This window comes from Bos taurus, chromosome 6 (assembly GCF_002263795.3).
Source record: "Bos taurus isolate L1 Dominette 01449 registration number 42190680 breed Hereford chromosome 6, ARS-UCD2.0, whole genome shotgun sequence".
In the NCBI taxonomy this organism is placed as follows: Eukaryota; Metazoa; Chordata; class Mammalia; order Artiodactyla; family Bovidae; genus Bos; species Bos taurus.
In genome coordinates, this window is record NC_037333.1 from 40,851,139 (window position 1) to 40,872,458 (window position 21,320).

The window sequence follows — 21,320 nt, forward strand, 5'->3', positions numbered from 1 at the left end:
ATCATTTTCAGATTTTAACAGAAATCCCCAAATCTAAACCCAGTGCTTTGCTTTTTTCATGATCTACATTAGCAAAATCATTGTTTCACTTAAAAGTTTGCCTCTTGCTGACATTTCACCATGCAGTTTTCTTCTACCATGTAAGTTATTTTTTAAAAGTCAAGCAAAAAATATAACCACATACACTGGCTTTATGTCCCTAAAATCAGAACAAAGCACTCATTAATAAAAATCTCTTCCTCAAAACTTGTCACATTAAATTAAAGATGGGTTAAAGAAAAAGAATGGATATTTCTAGTGATAAGACCAATGGTTAGAGGCCAAAAGACAATTATCTGCTTGTTTTTTGATAACTTAGTCCCAAAACCTTAGGGATCTTTATGCCACTACTTCATTATATCACATTAGAAATAAATTGTAGCACACGGTAAAGGCATTATTTTCCTAAATGTACTAAAAACTGTGCCATAAGGAGTTTGCAATACAAGTGATAACTATCAGTTGCAAAGCTAGTGCAGGAAGGCAGCCAAAACTCATCTTTCTTTCATCCAACAACCTTTCATAGAACATCTGACAGTCATAGTGACTGAGATCAGGATCTGAGGATGAAGGGTTCAAGACTTCAGCTTTGTACAAGCATGTGGCATTGAACCACTCAGTTCATTTATCCTTAAAATCAGGTTACTATAACATCTATCTCATAAGGTTGTGGTGAGAAATAAGAACAAAATGAGTAAAATTTCCACTACATAGTAAGATCTCAAAAACAATCTTAGTTTTGCCACAGAATAATGTATCCTGACGGGCATACATTTAAGATATCCTGCATCCTTCAGGAGGATGAAAGGGTACTTGGTGGAATGGTTGGAGTTAAATAACTTTAGGTTTTTTAAGAACAAACTATGCCCCTTCCCCATTTTTAAAACAGCATTACTGAGGTATAATTTGCATGGCTTTGAATTTACTGATTTAAGTGTACAATTGAATGACTTTTAGCAAATTTCATAGTTGCATGTGCACGCTCAATTGCTTAAGTCATGTCCAACTCTTTGCAAACCTCTGCTGTCTAAGGTATTCCCCGGGTAAGAATACTAGAGAGTTGCCATTCCCTTCTCCAGGGATTCTTCCCTACTTAGGGATTGAATCCATGTCTCCAGTCTCTTCTGTGTTGTAGGTGGATTCTTTACCACTGAGCCACTGGAGAAGCCCTCATAGTTATACAACCATTGCCAAATTCCAAAGTTAGAATATTTTTGTCTCCCCCCACCTCCACCAAAGATCTCTCATGCCCAATTGTAACTGCTCCTCTTCACACACCCAGCCCCAGGCAACCTTTAGCTTAGTTTCTGTCTCTGTAGATTTAACTTTTCCTGAAATGTCATATAAATGGAATTATACAATATGTTGTCTTTAGTTTCTGTCTTTATCATGTCACATAAGGTGAAAGTCAGCCTTGTGGTACCCTGCATCAATAGTTAGTCTCTTTATTTGTTAATAGTGTGCCATTCTATGAATATGCAGTGCTGTTCTATTCACCAGTTGACTGACATTTGAATTGTTTACAGTTTTTGAATACTACCAAATGCCAGGCTGAATGAAGCACAAGATGGAATCAAGATTGCCGGGAGAAATATTAATAACCTCAGATATGCAGAAGATACCACACTTATAGCAGAAAGCAAAGAGGAAGTAGAAAGCCTATTGATGACAGTGAAAGAGGAGAGTGAAAAAGCTGGCTCAAAATTCAACATTCAAAAAACTAAGATCATGGCATCTGGTTCCTCACTTCATGGCAAATAGATAGGGAAACAATGGAACAGTGACCGACTCTATTTGCTTTGGCTCCAAAATCACTGCAGATGGTGACTTCAGCCATGAAATTAAAAGATGCTTGCTCCTTGGAAGAAAAGCTATGACCAGCCTAGACAGCATACTAAAAGGCAGAGACATTAGTTTGCCAACAAAGGTCTGTCTAGTCAAAGCATTGGTTTTTCCAGTGGTCATGTATGGATGTAGAGTTGGACTATAAAGAAAACTGAGTGCCAAAGAATCGATGCTTTTGAACTGTGGTGTTGGAGAAGACTCTTGAGAGTCCCTTGGACTGCAAGGAGATCAAACCAGTCAATCCTAGGGGAAATCAGTCCTGAATATTAATTGGAAGGACTGAAGCTGAAACTCTAGTACTTTGGCCACCTAATGGGATGACCTGACTCATTAGAAAAGACTCTGATGCTGGGAAAGATTGAAGGCAGGAGAAGGAGACAACAGAGGATGAGATGGTTGGATGTCATCACCCACTCGATGGACATGAGTTTGAGCAAGCTCAAGGAGTTGGTGCTGGACAGGGAAGCCTGGCATGCTGCAATCCATGGGGTCTCAAAGAGTCAGGCATGATGGAGTGACTGAATTGAACTGAATAATGCTACCATAAACATTCTCTCCCTGGAGAAGGAAATGGCAACCCACTCCAGTGTTCTTGCCTGGAAAATCCCATGGACGGAGGAGCCTGGCAGACTACAGTCCATGTGGTTGCAAGAGTCGGACAGGACTTAGCGACTAAACTAAACATTTTCTTACAAGTCTTTTTGTAGACACATTTTCATTTCTTCTGGCATGTTCCTAAAAGCCTTCCTTCCCCCATTTTAAGTGAAGGATCTGCCCCTGACTGTCTTCTGTGCACCTTGGGGAGAGTAATGGAGTTCTGATACCAGCTTGTAACTTGTAACTACTGAGGCAGCTCATGTGACAATATGGAGAAAGGACAACTACTCTTGTTTCTGCCCCTTTTCCTATAAATTTCCTTGTGACCTAGGGAGAGAAGTAGCATGCCTCTCAGCACCGAAGTACTAACCAAAGGCAGGAACTAGATGTTCTCTGAAGTATCTTCTACCTTGAAAAGTGTAGAATATTTTCAGTTACTAAAGAATTTAAAAGCAAACCACAAATACAATCGCTGAATCATCTCCCTTGCCTCTGGCATTTTTGGGATTGGCGTTATGTGGGAGGCCAGCACTAGTTCCAGAAGAATGATACAGAAAGTGAATGAGAGAATATGGGTATACTCTCCTACAGCATGCAGAACCCAGGATTCACAAATTGGTGCTCTAAATAGACCTCTTATGCTTTTGAGGTTCCTCTTGCATCTCACTATCTTTTTCTGACCATATTTTCTAAGTTGGTCATTTCATTCAAAGTTACCTGGGCACACACACAATATGGACCTAACATCTGGATTAGCATTTCAATAAATGCTAAAGTTTTTTAAAACAACATATATGATCACTTCATTATTTGTATGGTATTAGACTGACAGAAATAAGACTGACAATATGTAGTATTGATTACAAATAAATATAAAAATACAACTTACAGGTTCCCAAGAGCATATAGAAAAATAAAGAGACCCAGTCTATACTTGGAGATCTTATAATTCCACTGGAAGGCAAGATATAAACACATGGAAAAGAAAATAAATTGAGTTTAAATAGTCATTTGAGATTTTTTTCCCAATAGTTTTCATTCAACTAATATTTAGGAAATGCCTACTATGTACCAGCATGTAGGCATCAGCCTACAAAGAAAGACTAAGATGGGATCATTGGTCTCAAGAATCCAGTTGGGGAGAAAACTTGCAAATGCACAGTTTTAAAACAAAATGACTAACACTTCAGAGAAAGGCATATAGTGCTAAGGAATATAGATGAGGAAAGTTTAATTCTTGGGACAGTGAGCTTTATGGTTTTATCAACGAAGACTTCCCAAAGGAGGCTGAGGCCCAGGTTGGGTCCTGATGAATAAGTAGGAGTTTTGTAGGCCAACAAGGGAGAACACCCCAAGAAGAGGAAACATCATACAACAGCTATGCAGGTATAAAAATAATAGAAGACTATGGCAGATAGGGATAAGGAAATCTTACTAGCAAAATTACTAATATCTGATAGGGAGGATTTTACTTAAAACTATTCAATTTCTGGCTACAACAGAACAGATAACTTATTTTATCAAACCCTTTTAAAAATTATAAATCTAAGTAACAATCATTACCTTCAAAGCTGTTATCTCAATGATTAGGCTTTTCTTTTGTTGTTTGTTTATTCTGACATTTCTCAGAGCACACTGAGATATTTCACTTTAGAATTGCCCTCCAAGATTGTGGCAGAGACAATTTTCAAAATTCATTTTTAAAACTTATTAAATTTGTAACATATAGCAAAACTTATAAAGAGTTTAGTGAACATGCACGTACCAATCACAAAGCTTTAAAAAGTTCACTGTCAATGCAATGGAGACTCTTTGTACCTCTCCTCAATCACATATACCTCCTATGGACCCCCTCTGTCCTTACCCTGCATTTGATCATGGCTATTCCCACATATATTTATGCTTTCATTCATATGTATGTTGTCCTAAGTAATATATGATGTTGTTTTTCACATGTAAATATTTACATAAAAACATTTATATGATGATATTACACTGTATGTATTCCTTATCAATTTTCAATTTTCACTCAATATTTTTGTTAGATTTATCTATAGATATTTATCTACATGATATGTGAGTTCTTCACCAATATTCACAGTGTAGAATATCACATTATTTTAAAGAAGCCTTAATTATTTATCCTATTTCCTACTAAGGTATAGTTAGGTGGTATCCAATTCTTTCCTTTATCAATAAACATCTGTTTATCTCTTTTGTGAACATATCAATGTATTTCTGCAGGGTAGAAACCTAGGAATGTTATTTCTATATTGTGACAAATGGACTATTTGTTCATATGTACTATTTGTTACTATGGAACTTCAGAAAACTAAGTTCATGGTATCAGGTCCCATCATATCATGGCAAATAGATGGGGAAATAATGGAAACAGTGACGGACATTTTTTGGTGGGCGGGAGGGGGGGGGGATCCAAAATCACTACAGATAGTGACTGCAGTCGTGAAATTAAAAGATGCTTGCTCCTTGGAAGAAAAGTTATGAGTAACCTACATAGCATATTAAAAAGCAGAGACATTACTTTGCCAACAAAGGTCCATATAGTCAAAGCTATGGTTTTTCCAGTAGTCATGTATGGATGTGAGAGTTGGACCATAAAGAAAGCTGAGTGCCGAAGAATTGATGCTTTTGAACTGTGGTGTTGGAGAAGACTCTTGAGAGTCCCTTGGATTGCAAGGAGATCCAACCAATCAGTCCTGAATATTCATTGGAAGGACTGATGCTGAAGGTGAAACTCCAGTACTTTGGCCATCTGATGCGAAGAACTGACACATTTGAAAAGACCCTGATGCTGGAATGATTGAAGGCGGGAGGAGAAGGGGATGACAGAGGATGAGATGGTTGGATGGCATCACCGACCCAATGGACATGAGTTTGGGTAAACTCCGGGAGTTGGTGATGAATAGGGAGGCCTGGAGTGCTGCAGTCCTTGAGGTGGCAAAGAGTCAGACACTACTGAGAGACTGAACTGAACTGATGGGATTCCCAGGTGGCTCTGTAGTAAAGAGCCTGCCAATGAAGGAGATGAGGCTTCAGTCCCTTTGTTGGGAAGATTCCCTGGAGGAGGAAATGGCAACTCACTCCAATATTCTTGCCTTGGAAGTACAAGGGACAGAGGAACTTGGTGGGCTACAGTCCATGGAGTTACAAAGAGTTGAACACGACTGAGAGAATGAGCACACATGCAGTATTTGTTACTAAATTTTCTCCAAAGGATTTGTACCAACTTCCATCCTTCCCATCAGAGTATAAAGTTCTCCTTTCTCCACAACCACCCCAAACCTTCTGTTGCATATTTTAATTTTTCAAAATTACCAATTTGATTTTTAAAAATCAAATTTAATGATCATTGAGTATCTACTCTGAAGAGATCTCCGTGCTTGGTTCTGGATCAAATGGCAAAGCAAGATGTAATAGAATTGAAGGAACCTAACATACAGCCTTCACTCCTGCCACCTGTGAAAAGCAAGGCAATCACTTAACCCTCTCAACCCTAAGTTTCTTCATCTGTAGTATTAAGGGCTGGACAAGAAAATTTCTCAGGTCCCTTTCATCCTGATCTTGACTCTATGGTGCTCCATGGGGGCATACAAACCCATAGGAGAAACAGCATATACATGCTGCTAAGTTGCTTCAGTCATGTCTGACTCTGTGTGATCCCATAGATGGCAGCCCACCGGGCTCCCCCATCCCTGGGATTCTCCAGGCAAGAACACTGGAGTGGGTTGCCATTTCCTTCTCCAATGCATGAAAGTGAAAAGTGAAAGTGAAGTCGCTCAGTCGTGTCCGACTCTTAGCGACCCCATGAACTGTAGCCCACCAGGCTCCTCCATCCCTGGGATTTTCCAGGTAAGAGTACTGGAGTGGGGTGTCATTACCTTCTCCTGCATATACATGAGTAACAGTAATACCAACAAACTATACAAATAAGGCATACAGAGAGTACAGAAGATGGGACCCAAACAAGAAAGAAGGGAGGGACTGGGAAGATTTTATCAAGGAGATTGAAAAAGATGTATCAAAGATGGCATGGAAAACACACTCAAGAATAATGGAGGAAAGGAAATTCAGAGAGAGGAAAGAGCCTGGTTGGAAGACTCAAGATGAGAGAGTGAAGGGAGCAAAGATAGATGGATGGTGAGGTTATGGCACAGGTATGAGTGCTGGGGGGATGAGGCCATGCACAGGGAATTTTTATTATGCCAAAATGTAATAAATCTTCATCATTTCATTGATGATTTTATTTTTAAACCCCCCAAAGCAATTTGGAATCAAGTCTGTAACTAAGGCAGATGGTCAATTTATTTTCATTTGAAAATAAAGCCATAAAACTAATTTCTGTGAGGCTAATCAACTGACTGGATAGTCACTTCTCCAAGATTGTCCAAGGGTTTTGAAAAACAGGAAGAAGCATTGGAGAAATAAGAATGTAGCCTCTTTAACTTACTACTCTGAGTAAACATGTTCCTTTGGATTTTTGAATTCTGGTGGGTTTGTTTAAAAGAGTCAATTGTTTATAGTTATATCTGACTAAGAAAATTCTCATACCTTATGGGATTCTTAGCATTCCCAGACAAAATTTTTAAAGTACAAAATAAATGTTATTCCCAAGAGGAAAAAAAAAAAATCCCTTCTAAGGAGTTATACTTTTTATACTAGAATGGTGGAGAACTTCACTTTGAAAAGTAACCCATGTATCTGATTCTGAATAAACTAAGTTATCATTGGCTAAGAACATGGACACAACAGGTAAAATACATAGGTACAAAGTTTGACTCTCCCATTATAAACTAGGATATTTATTTAAGCAAGCTATTTAAACTCTGTTTCCTAGTCTTAGAATTGTCTTAGAATTGCATTTAGCTGCTTCCCGGGTAGCTCAGCTGGTAAAGAATCTGCCTGCAATGCCGGAGACCCTGGTTCTATCCCTGGGTCAGGAAGGTCCCCTAGAGTAGGGATATATAGGCTACCCACTCCAGAACTCTTGGGCTTCCCTTGTGGCTCAGATGGTAAAGAATCCACCTGCAAAGAGGGAGTCCTGGGTTCAGTCCCTGGGTGGAGAAGATCCCCTGGAGGAGGGCATAGAAACCCACTCCAATATTCTTGCCTGGAGAATGCCATGGACAGAGGAGCCTGGTGGGATATAGTCCATGAGGTTACAAAGAGTGGGACACAGCTGAGTGACCAAGCACAGCACATGTGGAGTAAGAAATGGTAACCCACTTCAGTATTCCTGCCTGGAGAATCCCATGGACAGAGGAGCCTGGCGGGCTACAGTCCATGGGGTCACAAAGAGTCGGACACAACTGAAGTGACTTAGCATGCATCTGTAACAAAATACCTGCATCGATCTCCATGTGTTTATGTCACTACTATTTTTCCCATACAGTAAGAAATCAGAGGCTGGCAGCTCAAAGCTTGTACAGTGGCTCCATGTTGTCATCAATAAGCCAATAGCATTGCCTAGCTTTCTGACTCAACATTATATTTTCTTCTCTTTTAAAAATACTTCACTTTGTAGAGCAATGTTAGGTTCACAGCAAAATTGAAAGAAGGTGCAGAGATTTCTCATATACTTCCTACATCCATACCATACAGCCTCCCCAACTATCAACACTGCTTCAATGGGAGCAGTGCATTTGTTACCAAGAATGGAACTAAAAAGACACAAAATAATCACTCAAACACCACAGTTTACCTTAAGGTTCACTCTTAGTGTTGTATATCCATGAGTTTTGACAAATGTATAGTGATGCATATTTATCCTCTTAATACATACTATTTATAGACCTAAAATCCTGTGTTCTGCCCACTTATCCCTCCTCTACCCAAGAAACCATTGATTTTTCACCATCTCCATAGTTTTGTTTTTTCCAGAATGTCAGATGGTTGGAATCATACAGTATGTAACCTTTTCAGATTGACTTCCCTCTGTTAGCAATATGCATTTAAGTTTCCTTCATGTCTTTTCACAGCTTGAAAGCTCATTTCTTTTTTATCTTGAATAATATTCTGTTATTTAGATACAGCATAGTATGTTTGTTTATTCACCTACTGAGGGAACTTCCTGGTTGTTCCAAGTTTTGCCAATTTTGAACAAAGCATCTGTAAACATCCCAATGCAGGTTTTTGTGTGGACACAGGTTTCAACTCATTTTAGTAAATTCTAGGGAGCATGATTGCTGGATGGTATCTAAGAGTTTATTTAGTTTTGTAAGAAATGCCAGTCTCCAAAGTGGCTGTATCATTTTGAATTCCTACCAGGAATATATGGGAGTAACTATCGTTCTATATCCTCGCTAGGATTTGGTGTTGCCAGTATTCTAGATTTTGACCATTCTAATAGAATTGTAGTGGTATCTCATTGTTGTTTTACTTTGGGTTTTCCTTATGACATATGATGCAAACATTATTTTCGTATGTTTGTTTGCCATCTGTATATCATCTGTTTTTTTTTGTTTTTCATTTTGGCAACAGTAGAAAGTTATACTATCTTGGCAAGCTTGAATTATACAAAACAGTATCATCAACTATATCCACTACATAATACATATGATCTTTGGCCATTATTCATTTTATAACTGAAAGTTTATGCTCTTTCGCCAAACTTTCCCCATATTCTCCATTCCTGTGGCCCATAGCAACCACCATTCTACTTTCTGTTTCTATGAGTACAACTTTTTCTTTAGAGTCATCATGCAGTGTTTCTTTCTGTATCTTATATCACTTAGCATTCTGCTCTCCAGATTTATCTATATTGTCACAAACGGCAGGATATTCTTTAAGGCTGAATATTAGTCCATCATATTCTACATTTTCTCTATCCATTCATTAACTAATAGACACTTAAGTTGTTTCTGTACCTTGACTATTGTGAATATGATGCAATGAACTTGAGAGTGCAGCTATCACTACAAGATAATGATTTCATTTTCTTTAGACAGCCAGAAGTGAGATTGCTAGATCATGTGGTAGTTCTCTTTTTAGTTTTTATTGAGGACACTCCATACTGTTTTCCATAGACTCTACAGAGTTTACATTCCCACCAACAGTGTAGAATGTTTCCCTTTTCTTCACATTCTCCCCAGCATCTTTTATCTTTTGTTGTTTTGATAGTAAACACCTTAACAGGTGTGCAGGAATCTCACTCTGGTTTTGCTTTGCATTTCCCTCATGATTAGGGATGTTGACACTTTTTAATGTACCTGTTGCCCATTTGTAGGTTTTTTTAGGGAAAAAATGTCTATAAAAAAACTGAGTATATTTGTCTACATCAAATTAAAAAAGCAAAACTTCACAGCAAAAGAAACCATCAACAAAATGAAAAAGCAACCTATTGAATGAGAAAATATTTCTAAGCCACATATCTAATATGGGGTTAATCCAAAATATACAAGAAATGCATGCAACTCAATAGCAAAGAAATGAGCAAAGGATCTGAATGGACATTTTAAAATCATTCTTGATATGCGGCAGCTCAAGGGAAAAGGGCACAAAATATTTCCCTTTGCATTTTTATTCAGAAGGACACTCTATTCAAGACCCTGTTCCTATTTGGCTAAAACTAAGAAACATGGTCACACCTTGTTGCATGAAAAACCAAATACTTTTACTGAAAACATGGTTATCCTAAACAAAATCAGTGATTTTTTAGTGAGAAAAATGTCAAAATAAAATTTTTGTAGGCAACTAACAGAGCTTGCTAATGCCATCATTAAAGAGTTACTTTAGTGAAAGTTAAAAAAGGAATGAATGTAAGTCTTGACATACAGTAAATATCTAATAACTCTTGCCCCAAAATAATTATATTAATGTATGATTGATAATGTTATATCTGTTTTTTCAAGGGCACGTTAATCCTTCATGGCACAGATCAAAGGCCACAGCTACTAAGATCCTTCTCTTATTCTGCTCCTTAGATGTTTTTCATTATACTCAATGAAACAAACTAATACGACAAACAAGTAGAAAAGGAATTCATTGAAACTGTAGAACTGAGAAGGTAGCTAGGGAACTAGTTTTGGCAAAACTCAGGAACCTAAGGCAACTTCATGGAAGTAAATACCACGAAAGGTGTATTTTAAGCTCCATGAACTATTATAGGAGGGAGTAGCCCTTTGCTTTCCACCAGGGTCTATTTAGGAATGATTGTTCCTAAATAGGTAAAGTGTTTCACTGATAGATGGATAAAGCATGATTGCTGTGCGTTATGAAGTCAGAAGCACATATGTTGTTGACTTTGGCCAAATGACAGTATGATAGCTCAGTGTTACTTAATTACAAAATAGATATTTGTTCACGTTAATGATGCTGAGTATCCATAGTAAGAATGAGAGGGAAATTACTTGAGAGTAAATGGGGTGAATCAATATAGAAGCAGTAATGCATGGTTCTAATTCATAGAATGACAGGTAGAATGCTTTAGTTTGGACATAGTATATGGAAAGGCAGTTACTAGCAGCTTAGGAAGCAGGAAACTAAGAAGCATTATCAAGAGATGAATATATTTAAGTATTAACATGACAAAGTCAAAACCATGCATCTGGGAGTCTAATCTGGTATGTTGAATGAAAAGGAATGCAGAAAGACTGACTTCTTGTATATATGGGTAATATATCTAAATATGGGATCTGAAGTGAAGATGGACAGAAAGGGAATAGGTGAGAGAATTAGGGAGGCATAAAGCTCAACATTCAGAAAACGAAGATCATGGCATCCGGTCCCATCACTTCATGGGAAATAGATGGGGAAACAGTGGAAACAGTGTCAGACTTTATTTTTCTGGGCTCCAAAATCACTACAGATGGTGACTGCAGCCATGAAATTAAAAGACGCTTGCTCCTTGGAAGGAAAGTTATGACCAACCTAGATAGCATATTCAAGAGCAGAGACATTACTTTGCCAACAAAGGTTTGTCTAGTCAAGGCTATGGTTTTTCCAGTGGTCATGTATGGATGTGAGAGTTGGACCACAAAGAAAGCTGAACACCGAAGAATTGATGCTTTTGAACCGTGGTGTTGGAGAAGACTCTTGAGAGTCCCTTGGACTGCAAGGAGATCCAACCAGTCCATTCTGAAGGAGATCAGCCCTGGGATTTCTTTGGAAGGAATGATGCTAAAGCTGAAACTCCAGTACTTTGGCCACCTCATGTGAAGAGTTTACTCATTGGAAAAGACTCTGATGCTGGGAGGGATTGGAGGCAAGAGCAGAAGGGGACGACAGAGGATGAGATGGCTGGATGGCATCACTGACTCGATAGATGTGAGTCTGAGTGAACTCCGGGAGTTGGTGATGGACAGGGAGGCCTGGCGTGCTGCGATTCATGGGGTCGCAAAGAGTCGGACACGACTGAGCAACTGATCTGATCTGATCTGAGTAGAGAGGAAATGTCAACAGAAATTATTTTTAGAAAGCCAGATAGAAGTATTCAAGATCCCCTGTGAATTCAACCTTGACTGAATTGTTGCTTCCGAAAAGTAGTAAGATGATGAAAAGTAGTAAGATGATAAGAGGCAATACAGCCATAAGAAATAAGATAAAAAGTTGTATTTTATTTAGTAGGAAATGACAATAGAATATCTCTTAGAAAATATTCAGAATTTGGAATTATATATCGGGTGCCAATGAGAGAACAGAACTGATGGCATAGAAAGTCCTTTGTCATTTTTCATCATATTCTATACCTTCCTCTAGTCTTTTCATACACCATATTCTCATGTTTATCAATTAGTCAATTACTTTGTGTATGTCTAATTCTATTAACTTTCTATGCCCTTCTGTATAATGCCATCTCACATGCCCTATTTAACCACAAATCATTCTACACTTTAGGCAGTATTTTTCCTATTTTAAAAAAGGAAACTGAATTTCAGAGACAGCCTACATCCTTTCCTAACTTTTTCCTTTACTTATGAATAAAGGAAACAGTTATTATTGCATTTTTGTTCCTATTCAGTGAGTTATGGATAAGACCATTTTGGGTCCATGCAAAATCATTACTTTTTTAAACTGTAATTCTTTTTACAGATTTATGACCTGCTAAAAATTTCCAAGATCTATTATCTCACGTGTTGGCCGATTTTTTTTTTTTTTTTAATGAATGACTTCTCATTTGAAAACAGTCCATTCACATTTCAAAAATCTTATCAGTATTACCAGATTATACCTTCTAATTATTCTGGTAGGACTGATCTCAGAAAACTATTTGAATCCATCTGTTATTTAAATTCAAATTTGTTGCACATGAAAGGGCAGAACTTGATTTATATTATCTCTGGTTAGTTCCACTATGTATAGAATAATAAATTGGCAGGCTCTCACACAGCAGCAATAGTAGGTACAAGTCTACAAAATAACTGTCACTGAGATTCAAGATCACACACCTTTACTAAGGGCATCTAAAGGGCATAAACATTTCAGAATTCTAATCAGTACACAATCTGCTAATATACAACCAGTAAAACATTCTTTACTCTTTGGGGGAAAAAAAAAATGTATCTCTGCTTTACATACAGTGTAAATATACAGACAAGGGTCCAATCCAGCATGAGACAGTAGCCAAGTTTGTGGGAACCGAAGCTTCAGTAGAAAAAGATTTCCATGTATTCATCAGGTTTGCCGTCAACCTGGGTATCTCCATGTATTGCACTGTGTACATTACATGTACATAGTGCAGATAAAAGGGTGCCTGTTGGGCTGGATAAAGTGTTAGTCACTCAGTTGTGTCTGATTCTTTGTGACACCATGGAGTGTAGCCTCTAGGCTCCTCTGTCCACAGGATTCTCCAGGCAAGAATACTGGAATGAGTAACCATTCTCTTCTCCAGGGAATCTTCCTGGTGCAGGGATTGAACTCGTGTCTCCTGCATTGCAGGCAGATTCTTTACTATCTGAGACACCTGAGATAATATCCCCCCAAATTCATGTCTATCCAGAACTTGTTAAGATGAAGTCATCTGGATTAGGGTGGGCACAAACTTCAATGACTGGTATAATTTTAAGAATATATGAAGACACGAAGGGGGAACGAGGCCATATGACAGTAACAATATAGTTATGAGCCAAGGAATGGGAAAGATTCCTGGCAACTACTAGAGGCTAGAAAGAGGCAAGATAATATTCTTTCCTAGAGCCTGTAGAAGGAACATGACCCTGAAGACCTGTTGATTTCAGACTTCTTGCCTCCAGGACTGTGAGAGAATAAATTTCTGATTTTTTAGGCCACCCAGTGAGTGAGGGCATTCTAAGGAACTGACATAGGCTCTCGGTGACACAATGACCACTCTGACTTGATTTGTTTCCCTTACATAAGCAGAGACTTACTTAGAGTTGCACCACCTTCACACTGACCTCTGCCCATAGACTTGATAAGTAATTGTATAAGGCCAGGATAAAGTACATGCATTTTGTTATTCCTAGGCAAAAGTGTTTCCAAATGAAAAATAATTCAAAGGAAATAGTAATCAAGTTTAAAAGGCCATTTTAAACAGTTTCTTTTAATTCACAATTCTTATTGCATCCCCAGATGTGCAAATTTTCAGCACCCAAGGGATCAGTAAGAAGACATGCTGACACTATTTCCTTCTTAAAACACTTAATTTAATTCTAACACTGAAATCTGCTGCTGCTTTTGGTCCACTCCTCTCCCTCAGTGCACTTCCGCAGTGGCTCAGTGGTAGAGTCCGCCTGCAATGCTGAAGATGCAGGAGACGTGGGTTTGATCTGTGGGTTGGAAGATCCCCTGGAGGAGGGCATGGCAACCCACTCCAGTATTCTTGCTGGAAGAATCCGATGGATAGAGGAGCCTGGTGGGTTCCACTCCATGGGATCACAAAGAGTCAGACAGGACTGAAGTGACTTAGCACACATGCATGGACTCCCTCAGTGCTTCTAGTTCCTACCTGCTCTGGGGTATAAACCTTTCTCTAATTCAGTTCTTGGTTCTCGGCTTTTTGAGCTTTCTTGGGTGGGCTTGCCTCCCATGTGGTTTCCACTAATACCACAGTTCTGGTGGCAACAAATTCACAATTTTCTTTGATGCTTGACCTGATCTGTAGTCTGATATCTTCACTTGGCTTTAGTCAATGGCTGACATGTTAGCTCAAACTTAACTTTGGGAAGAATGCAAGGTCTACATTCAATAAGCTACATTTCATAGTATTAGATAAGATTGTTTACATTGTGCTTTTGCTATCTGTCACCAATATTCAAGGACATGTTTTCCTCCTCTGCCTCATGCCCATCAAAGACAAGAATTCAGAGAAACCATCTAAGTGAAATCTTGGAGGCATGCTTGCAAAGCTGGTATTTTCCCTTACAAATAAAACCAAAAAACAAACAAAAAAAAAACCCTAGCTAAGACTATCTAGCAGAAAGAGAAAAGGAGGCAAGAGTGGTGACTCCAAAGAGTAGAAGGATCAACCAAAGAGACAGACCTAGGAGGGTGTAGTCCTCAACAAGTTAGTAGCATTCAATCTCAGGAGAGACCCAGTAATATGGGAGTCAGGGGACTGACCCATCACTTCAGTTCAGTTCAGTTCAGTCGCTCAGTCTCGTGTCCGACTCTTTGTGACCCCATGAATTGCAGCACGCCAGGTATCCCTGTCCTAGACATAAATAAATGATTTGTTTCACATTTTTCTATATATAGGAGAAAGCATTATTTTAGCATATACAAAGGTGCCTTCCCCTTATTTCACTGAATTCTCAAAACAACTTATGAACAGAGCAATGACACTATTTCTTACTTGAAGAAATTGAAAGCTTAAATAACAGGCCCAAGGACACACAACTACTAACTGCTACTGTTAGAACTAGAACACACTTCCTCTGACTATAAATCCATTATTCTTTTTTCAATTTGCTTTTACATGTGAGCCTTGGTTTATTTATTTTTTTTTTTTCTGCCCTCTGAGCACTTGATGAGTAAAATCACAAACACCTTACCAACCACTCAATGGTTTATGTGTGCTAAGTCACTTCAGTCATCTCCAACTCGTTGAGACCCTATGGACTGCAGCCTGCCAGGCTCCTCTGTCCATGGGGATTCTCCAGGCAAGAATACTAGAGTGGGTTGCCATTTCCTCCTTCAGGGAATCTTCTCAACCCAGGTCTCCTGCATTGGCAGGCGAGTTCTTTACCACAAGCACCACTGATTTATAATATGAGCTAAGATTTTTATTCTTTTGTATTCTCTACTAATCGCATATATGAAACATCTAACCATGTTTTTAGATGCTGAAGAAATATTCTGAGCCTTCTCTGAGCCTTGAATATTCCTCTTAAGGTCTAGTTCTTTCCATTACTTTAATAAGGCAATGCTTTAGCCAGCTTGGAACCAGCAAAAGGTGAATAAGAGAAAGAAAAGGTTTGTGTGAAAGATGGACCCAATTATAGCAGTCTGCATTTTCCTATAATCCTGGTGACAGCAGGGAAGTTGAGAAGCTGCCTTTAAGTCTATGATAAATAGACTTAAATAAAAGCATTTTGCAGGTCCAAAGTCAATAACAATGTATATAATGTACTTGGAATTAAGAGGGTAAATAAGGTCACAAATACACTGAAAGCAGAAGTATTGAAAAGTCAATGGCATATTTAGGTAGATACTCCTAAAAAAAGTAGAAAGAGAGGCCAGAGAAATTTCAGAAAGAAAGAAAAATCCATGTACTTGATATACCTCTAATTTGAACAGGGAATGCAGCTCTTCAGGGAGTTACACATCCCCTAATTCTATTATCTCCCTTAAGTTGGTAAAATGGCTTGGTCTTTCCCTACTTTCCACCCCTTCAGGGTCTCTCTCCGCACAATCTGTGCACAGTCATCAGCAATATTTCCTTGGTGAGTAACGGTGACCCTTGGATTTATGTCTTGCAACAGCAGTATGGGCTACAACAACAAACAGCACTCGTCACCCAGGATGCAACCTGGAACTCATGTTACCCACAAAAACCTCCCACAGGCACCAAGCCCACCCCTTCAAGGAGGGGATTTTTGCAGTGTCCAAGGTCCACCCACACGGTTACACTTTTCTAAATCTGAGGACACAGCCTTTACAGTACATGGTCCGAAACCTATAGCACAGGACACAGCCTTTACAGTTCAGTTCAGTCAGTTCAGTCGCTCAGTTGTGTCCAACTCTTTGTGATCCCATGGACTGCAGCACACCAGGCCTCCCTGTCCATCACCAACTCCCAGAGTCCACTCAAACTTATGTCTATGGAGTCGGTGATGCCATCCAACCATCTCAAACACTGTTCTAAATCTTTAAGAGAGGACACAGCCTGTACAGTAAAATCTCCATACAAGTCAGCCCACATTTGCATTCACTTTTACCTGGATGAGACTTGGTCCCTCTTTGGGATCTTCACACTCCTGACACCTTTTGCCCACCACTGCCCCTCTAACCACCATCAAGGTCACTTCATAGATGGGGTGCTCCACATACAGCACAAGAATAACAATCAGGGGTTCAGAAGTGGTAGACAGGGCATTGTTCAAAATGGCATAGCACATGCCACCCATAAAATGCTTATCATCTGGGCCTCAGGTAATTTGGGCTAAATATTGATGGTTTTATGCCCAATTCTCTCACAACTTGAGTCAACTTGCCATAGGTATACCATTTAATCACAGTATCTGGGAACTCTCCAGAATTTGCTCACACTGTGTGGATGGCAGCATTAATCCATTCCATCAGGGTGTGTGTCTGATTAGGCATCCCCTCTATGAGTCACCTAGTGTTCTGCAACCTTTGTCTCAATGAGGGTTCAGTGGTTATAGACACCAATCATTCTGTTTTGTTCCCAGAACAAATTATACCATCCACCCCTCTGTCCCAGAGTTGCAAAAGCCCATGCTGCCAAAGGTTCCCCTTGCTTTTGCCAGAATTGCTTACCTGAGTTGATCAACTCCGCCTGAGTATGTGGTTTGTATGTCGTGGACCCAGTCACACTGGGGGCCCCTTGAGGATGCCCCACCGCACAGTTTTAGGCTGCTGATCCTTCACTTCCTGCTGTACAATGGGCTTCACTGCCAAGTGGGGACCCGCAGTCTCACAGTGTTCCTCATCACTGTCCTTATTACCTCACTTTCAAGGCACTGGGTTCATCAAGGCCACACATTTCTTGCTCCAGCCTATGCGGTTCTAACTCTTCCTCCCATCTCTGCAGTTCATGTACTTGCACACCATCACGCAGGGCACTCTCCATATCAGCTTTCAGGGCAATCAGAAAAATCCACCCCCTGGTGCCAGTGGCAGTACATGCCACTTTGTCTGGCAAGCGGGAACTCACCACCTGTAATGCCTTTTCAGTGCTATCCAGTGACCCATCTACTGCCTCCCAGTCTTCTACTGGGACCCACACAGAGAGGGCACGGCTACCAGGTACCACATACTATGTGGTGGTCCCTGGCTTCCTCCTTCCATTGGAGCCTCAGGGTCCTCTACCTGCTGGGTATCCTGCAGACTATGCCAATTGTCTTGCTGTTCACACTGTGCACATTGTTCTCTGAACCCAGCAAAAGCAAGGCATGAGCAGGGAAGCTGGAAGAAAACTCAAGGAGTCATAGGAACTGCAGACATGTTTATTCTCTCCGGGTGGGTGCAGCAGCTGTATTGCAGCCTTACTATATTCTCTTGTAGTTGACCCAGGGGACGTAGCAATGATGCAGCTATAACACAGCTGCAAGGGCTTTTCAGGTGGGGTTTATGTGTTTACAGAACAAAAGTGGCCCATGGCCAAGCAGGTACATCATGACACACAAGCACAGTACTGTAAGTGATCTCAGCTGTTACACAACCATGTATTTACAAAACGTGGGGTGAGAGAGAGAGAGGCGGTAGAGTGAGAGAGCCTGACCACTACCATCTGAGCTAATTTGCTCTTTCCCTACAGGAAGCATGAAATCACTTCTTAGAACATGCATTGACAAAGGACCAGAAGTTGCGGTCAGTGAGAATAAGAAGAAAACTTTCCCACAATCACAGAACCTAGTAAGTCTAAAGGATCAGTCTAAGTCAGGAGGATCAACCTACAAATGGAAGCTGGGTGATGAGTAAGCACCTTATTATTAGAATCCTCACATGGACTATTGAACGGAACATTAAGTTGCCAAGAAGAAGACTAAGTATGGCTTTTCACTATGGAAAAATGAAAGGTCAAAAGAACTATGTCAAAGTGTAAGAAGCAAAGTAAGCCCTGAAGCCATCTGGCATGTGGCATTAGATCCATAAATATATTCCTTACTAGGATTTCAATAGCTTAAGGTCTTGGGCGACAAACTGTAAAATTGGAAGTTTTTAAAAATAGTGGAACAGCAAAACTATGGAGACAGTAAACATGTCTGTGGTTGCCAGGGGTGGAAAGTGAAAAATAATAGGCATAGAAGAGAGGATTTTTAGGGGAGTGAAAATACTCTGTATGATATTGAATGATGGATATATGTATACATTTGTCCAAACTCATAGACTGTTTAGCATGAAGAGTGAACCCTAAAGTAAACTATGGGTTCAGGTGATTATGATGTCAATGTAGGTACACCCTTTATTATAAATGCAACATTCTGTTAAATAATGTTATGTATGAGAGAGGATAGAGGATATGTGGGAAATCTCTATACTTTTCTCTCCACTGTGTTGTGAAACTTAAAATGCTCTTCAAAAGGGAAAAAAAAAAAAGAGAGAGAGAGAGACTTGGGAAAAACAAAACAGTGAGACAGGAAGGTTTTGTTTATTGAAACTTAAAGGAGAAGCCACTAATTAAAAGGAGAAAATAGGCAATTTACTAAGCCTCGCTAATCCTGAGATATAGTTATGACTCAAAAAAGCAGAGAAGATGAAGTAAAACAACCCCAGAACTGATGCTGACCTGCCATATTCTAAAGTATGTTCAAATCCACTTTCTCATTAGAGCATCACAAAGTTATTGATGTGTAGGCAAATTAGGCATCAATACCTCCAATTTCCAGAAAAGGGAATAAGAATAACATCTTCTTTAACTCCAAAAGAAAATAGGTAATTTTTAAAATCATATTGCTGGTAAAGTTAGTATGTGGGACTAACTGCAGGTCCTGATTCCTATGATAGTGCTGTATCCAAATATCAACACAGTAGAGGCACAAATGCTAAAGAATTCAAAATCTGGTAGAAACATCTGGTCACTGAATTCAATTATTATGTAAGTGTGTTGGTTTTAAACATATATCCACACATTTTTTGATACTCCTGTCCTTAAGAGATGCAACTTAATTCTTCTCCCCTTGAGTGTGGGCTTGATTTAGTTACTTGCTTGTAGAAAGTGGAATATTAATAGAAATGATGAGATATCACTTCTGAGATTAGGTTATAAAAAGACTGTGGCCTCCACGACAGGGCCCTGTTTCTTGGTCACTCTCTCTTGACTCCTGGCTCTGAGAGAATCTGGCTGCCATGTCATGAATCAGCCTTTGAAAGACAGAAGCAAAAATCCTTAACAAAATTCTAGCAAACAGAATCCAACAACATATTAAAAAGATCATATATCATGACCAAGTGGGCTTTATCCCAGGGATGCAAGGATTCTTCAAATTCCACAAATCAATCAATGTAATACACCACATTAACAAATTGAAAAATAAAAACCATATGATTATCTAAATATATGCAGAGGAAGCCTTTGACAAAATTCAACATCCATTTATGATAAAAAACCCTCCAGAAAGCAGGAATAGAAGGAACATACCTCAACATAATAAAAGCTATATTTGACAAACCCACTGCAAACATCCTCAATGGTGAAAAATTGAAAGCATTTCCTCTAAAGTCAGGAACAAGACATGGGTGCCTACTCTCACAACTACTATTCAACATAGTTTTGGAAATTTTCGCCACAGCAATCAGAGCAGAAAAAGAAATAAAAGGAATCCAGATTGGAAAAGAAGTAAAATTCTCACTGTTTGCAGATGACATGATCCTCTCCATAAGAAAACCCTAAAGACTCCACCAGAAAATTACTAGAGCTAATCAATGAATATAGTAAAGTTGCAGGATATAAAATTAACACACAGAAATCCCTTGAATTCCTATACACTAACAATGAGAAAACAGAAAGAGAAATTAATGAAACAATTCCATTCACCATTGCAATGAAAAGAATAAAATACTCAGGAATATATCTACCTAAAGAAACAAAAGACCTATATATAGAAAACTATAAAACATTGGTGAAAGAAATAAAAGAGGACACAAATAGATGGAGAAACATACCATGTTCACGGATTGGAAGAATCAGTATAGTTAATATGAGTATACTACCCAAAGTAATCTATAGATTCAATGCAATCCCTATCAAGCTATCAATGGTATTTTTTTACAGAGCTAGAACAAATAATTTCACAGTTTGTATGGAAATACAAAAAACCTTGAATAGCCAAAGCAATCTTGAGAAAGAAGAATGGCACTGGAGAAATCAACCTGCCTAACTTCAGGCTCTACTACAAAGCCACAGTAATCAAGACAGTATGGTACTGGCACAAAGACAGAAATATAGATCAATGGAACAAAATAGAAAGCCCAGAGATAAATCCATGCACCTATGGACACCTTATCTTTGACAAAGGAGGCAAAAATATACAACAGAGAAAAGACAATCTCTTTAACAAGTGGTGCTGGGAAAACTGGTCAACCACTTGTAAAAGAATGAAACTAGAACACTTTCTAACACTATACATAAAAATAAACTCAAAATGGATTAAAGATCTAAACATAAGACCAGAAACTATAAAACTCCTAGAGGAAAACATAGGCAAAGCACTCTCTGACATAAATCACAGCAGGATCCTCTA

The 21,320-nt window shown here is 39.0% G+C and overlaps 1 protein-coding gene and 1 long non-coding RNA gene across 3 annotated transcripts in view; one reads left to right on the top strand and one right to left on the bottom strand.

Moving 5' to 3' along the window:
* Positions 1-19,320, top strand: part of LOC112447054 (uncharacterized) — a 42,815-nt gene extending 23,495 nt beyond the window's left edge. The window contains exon 3 of the long non-coding RNA XR_009494848.1: positions 18,395-19,320. This is a non-coding gene — a long non-coding RNA (uncharacterized lncRNA). The remainder of the gene's footprint in view (positions 1-18,394) is intronic.
* KCNIP4 (potassium voltage-gated channel interacting protein 4) overlaps positions 1-21,320 on the bottom strand; it is a 1,326,525-nt gene that overhangs the window by 601,108 nt on the left and 704,097 nt on the right. The gene's annotated exons all lie outside the window — the stretch shown is intronic.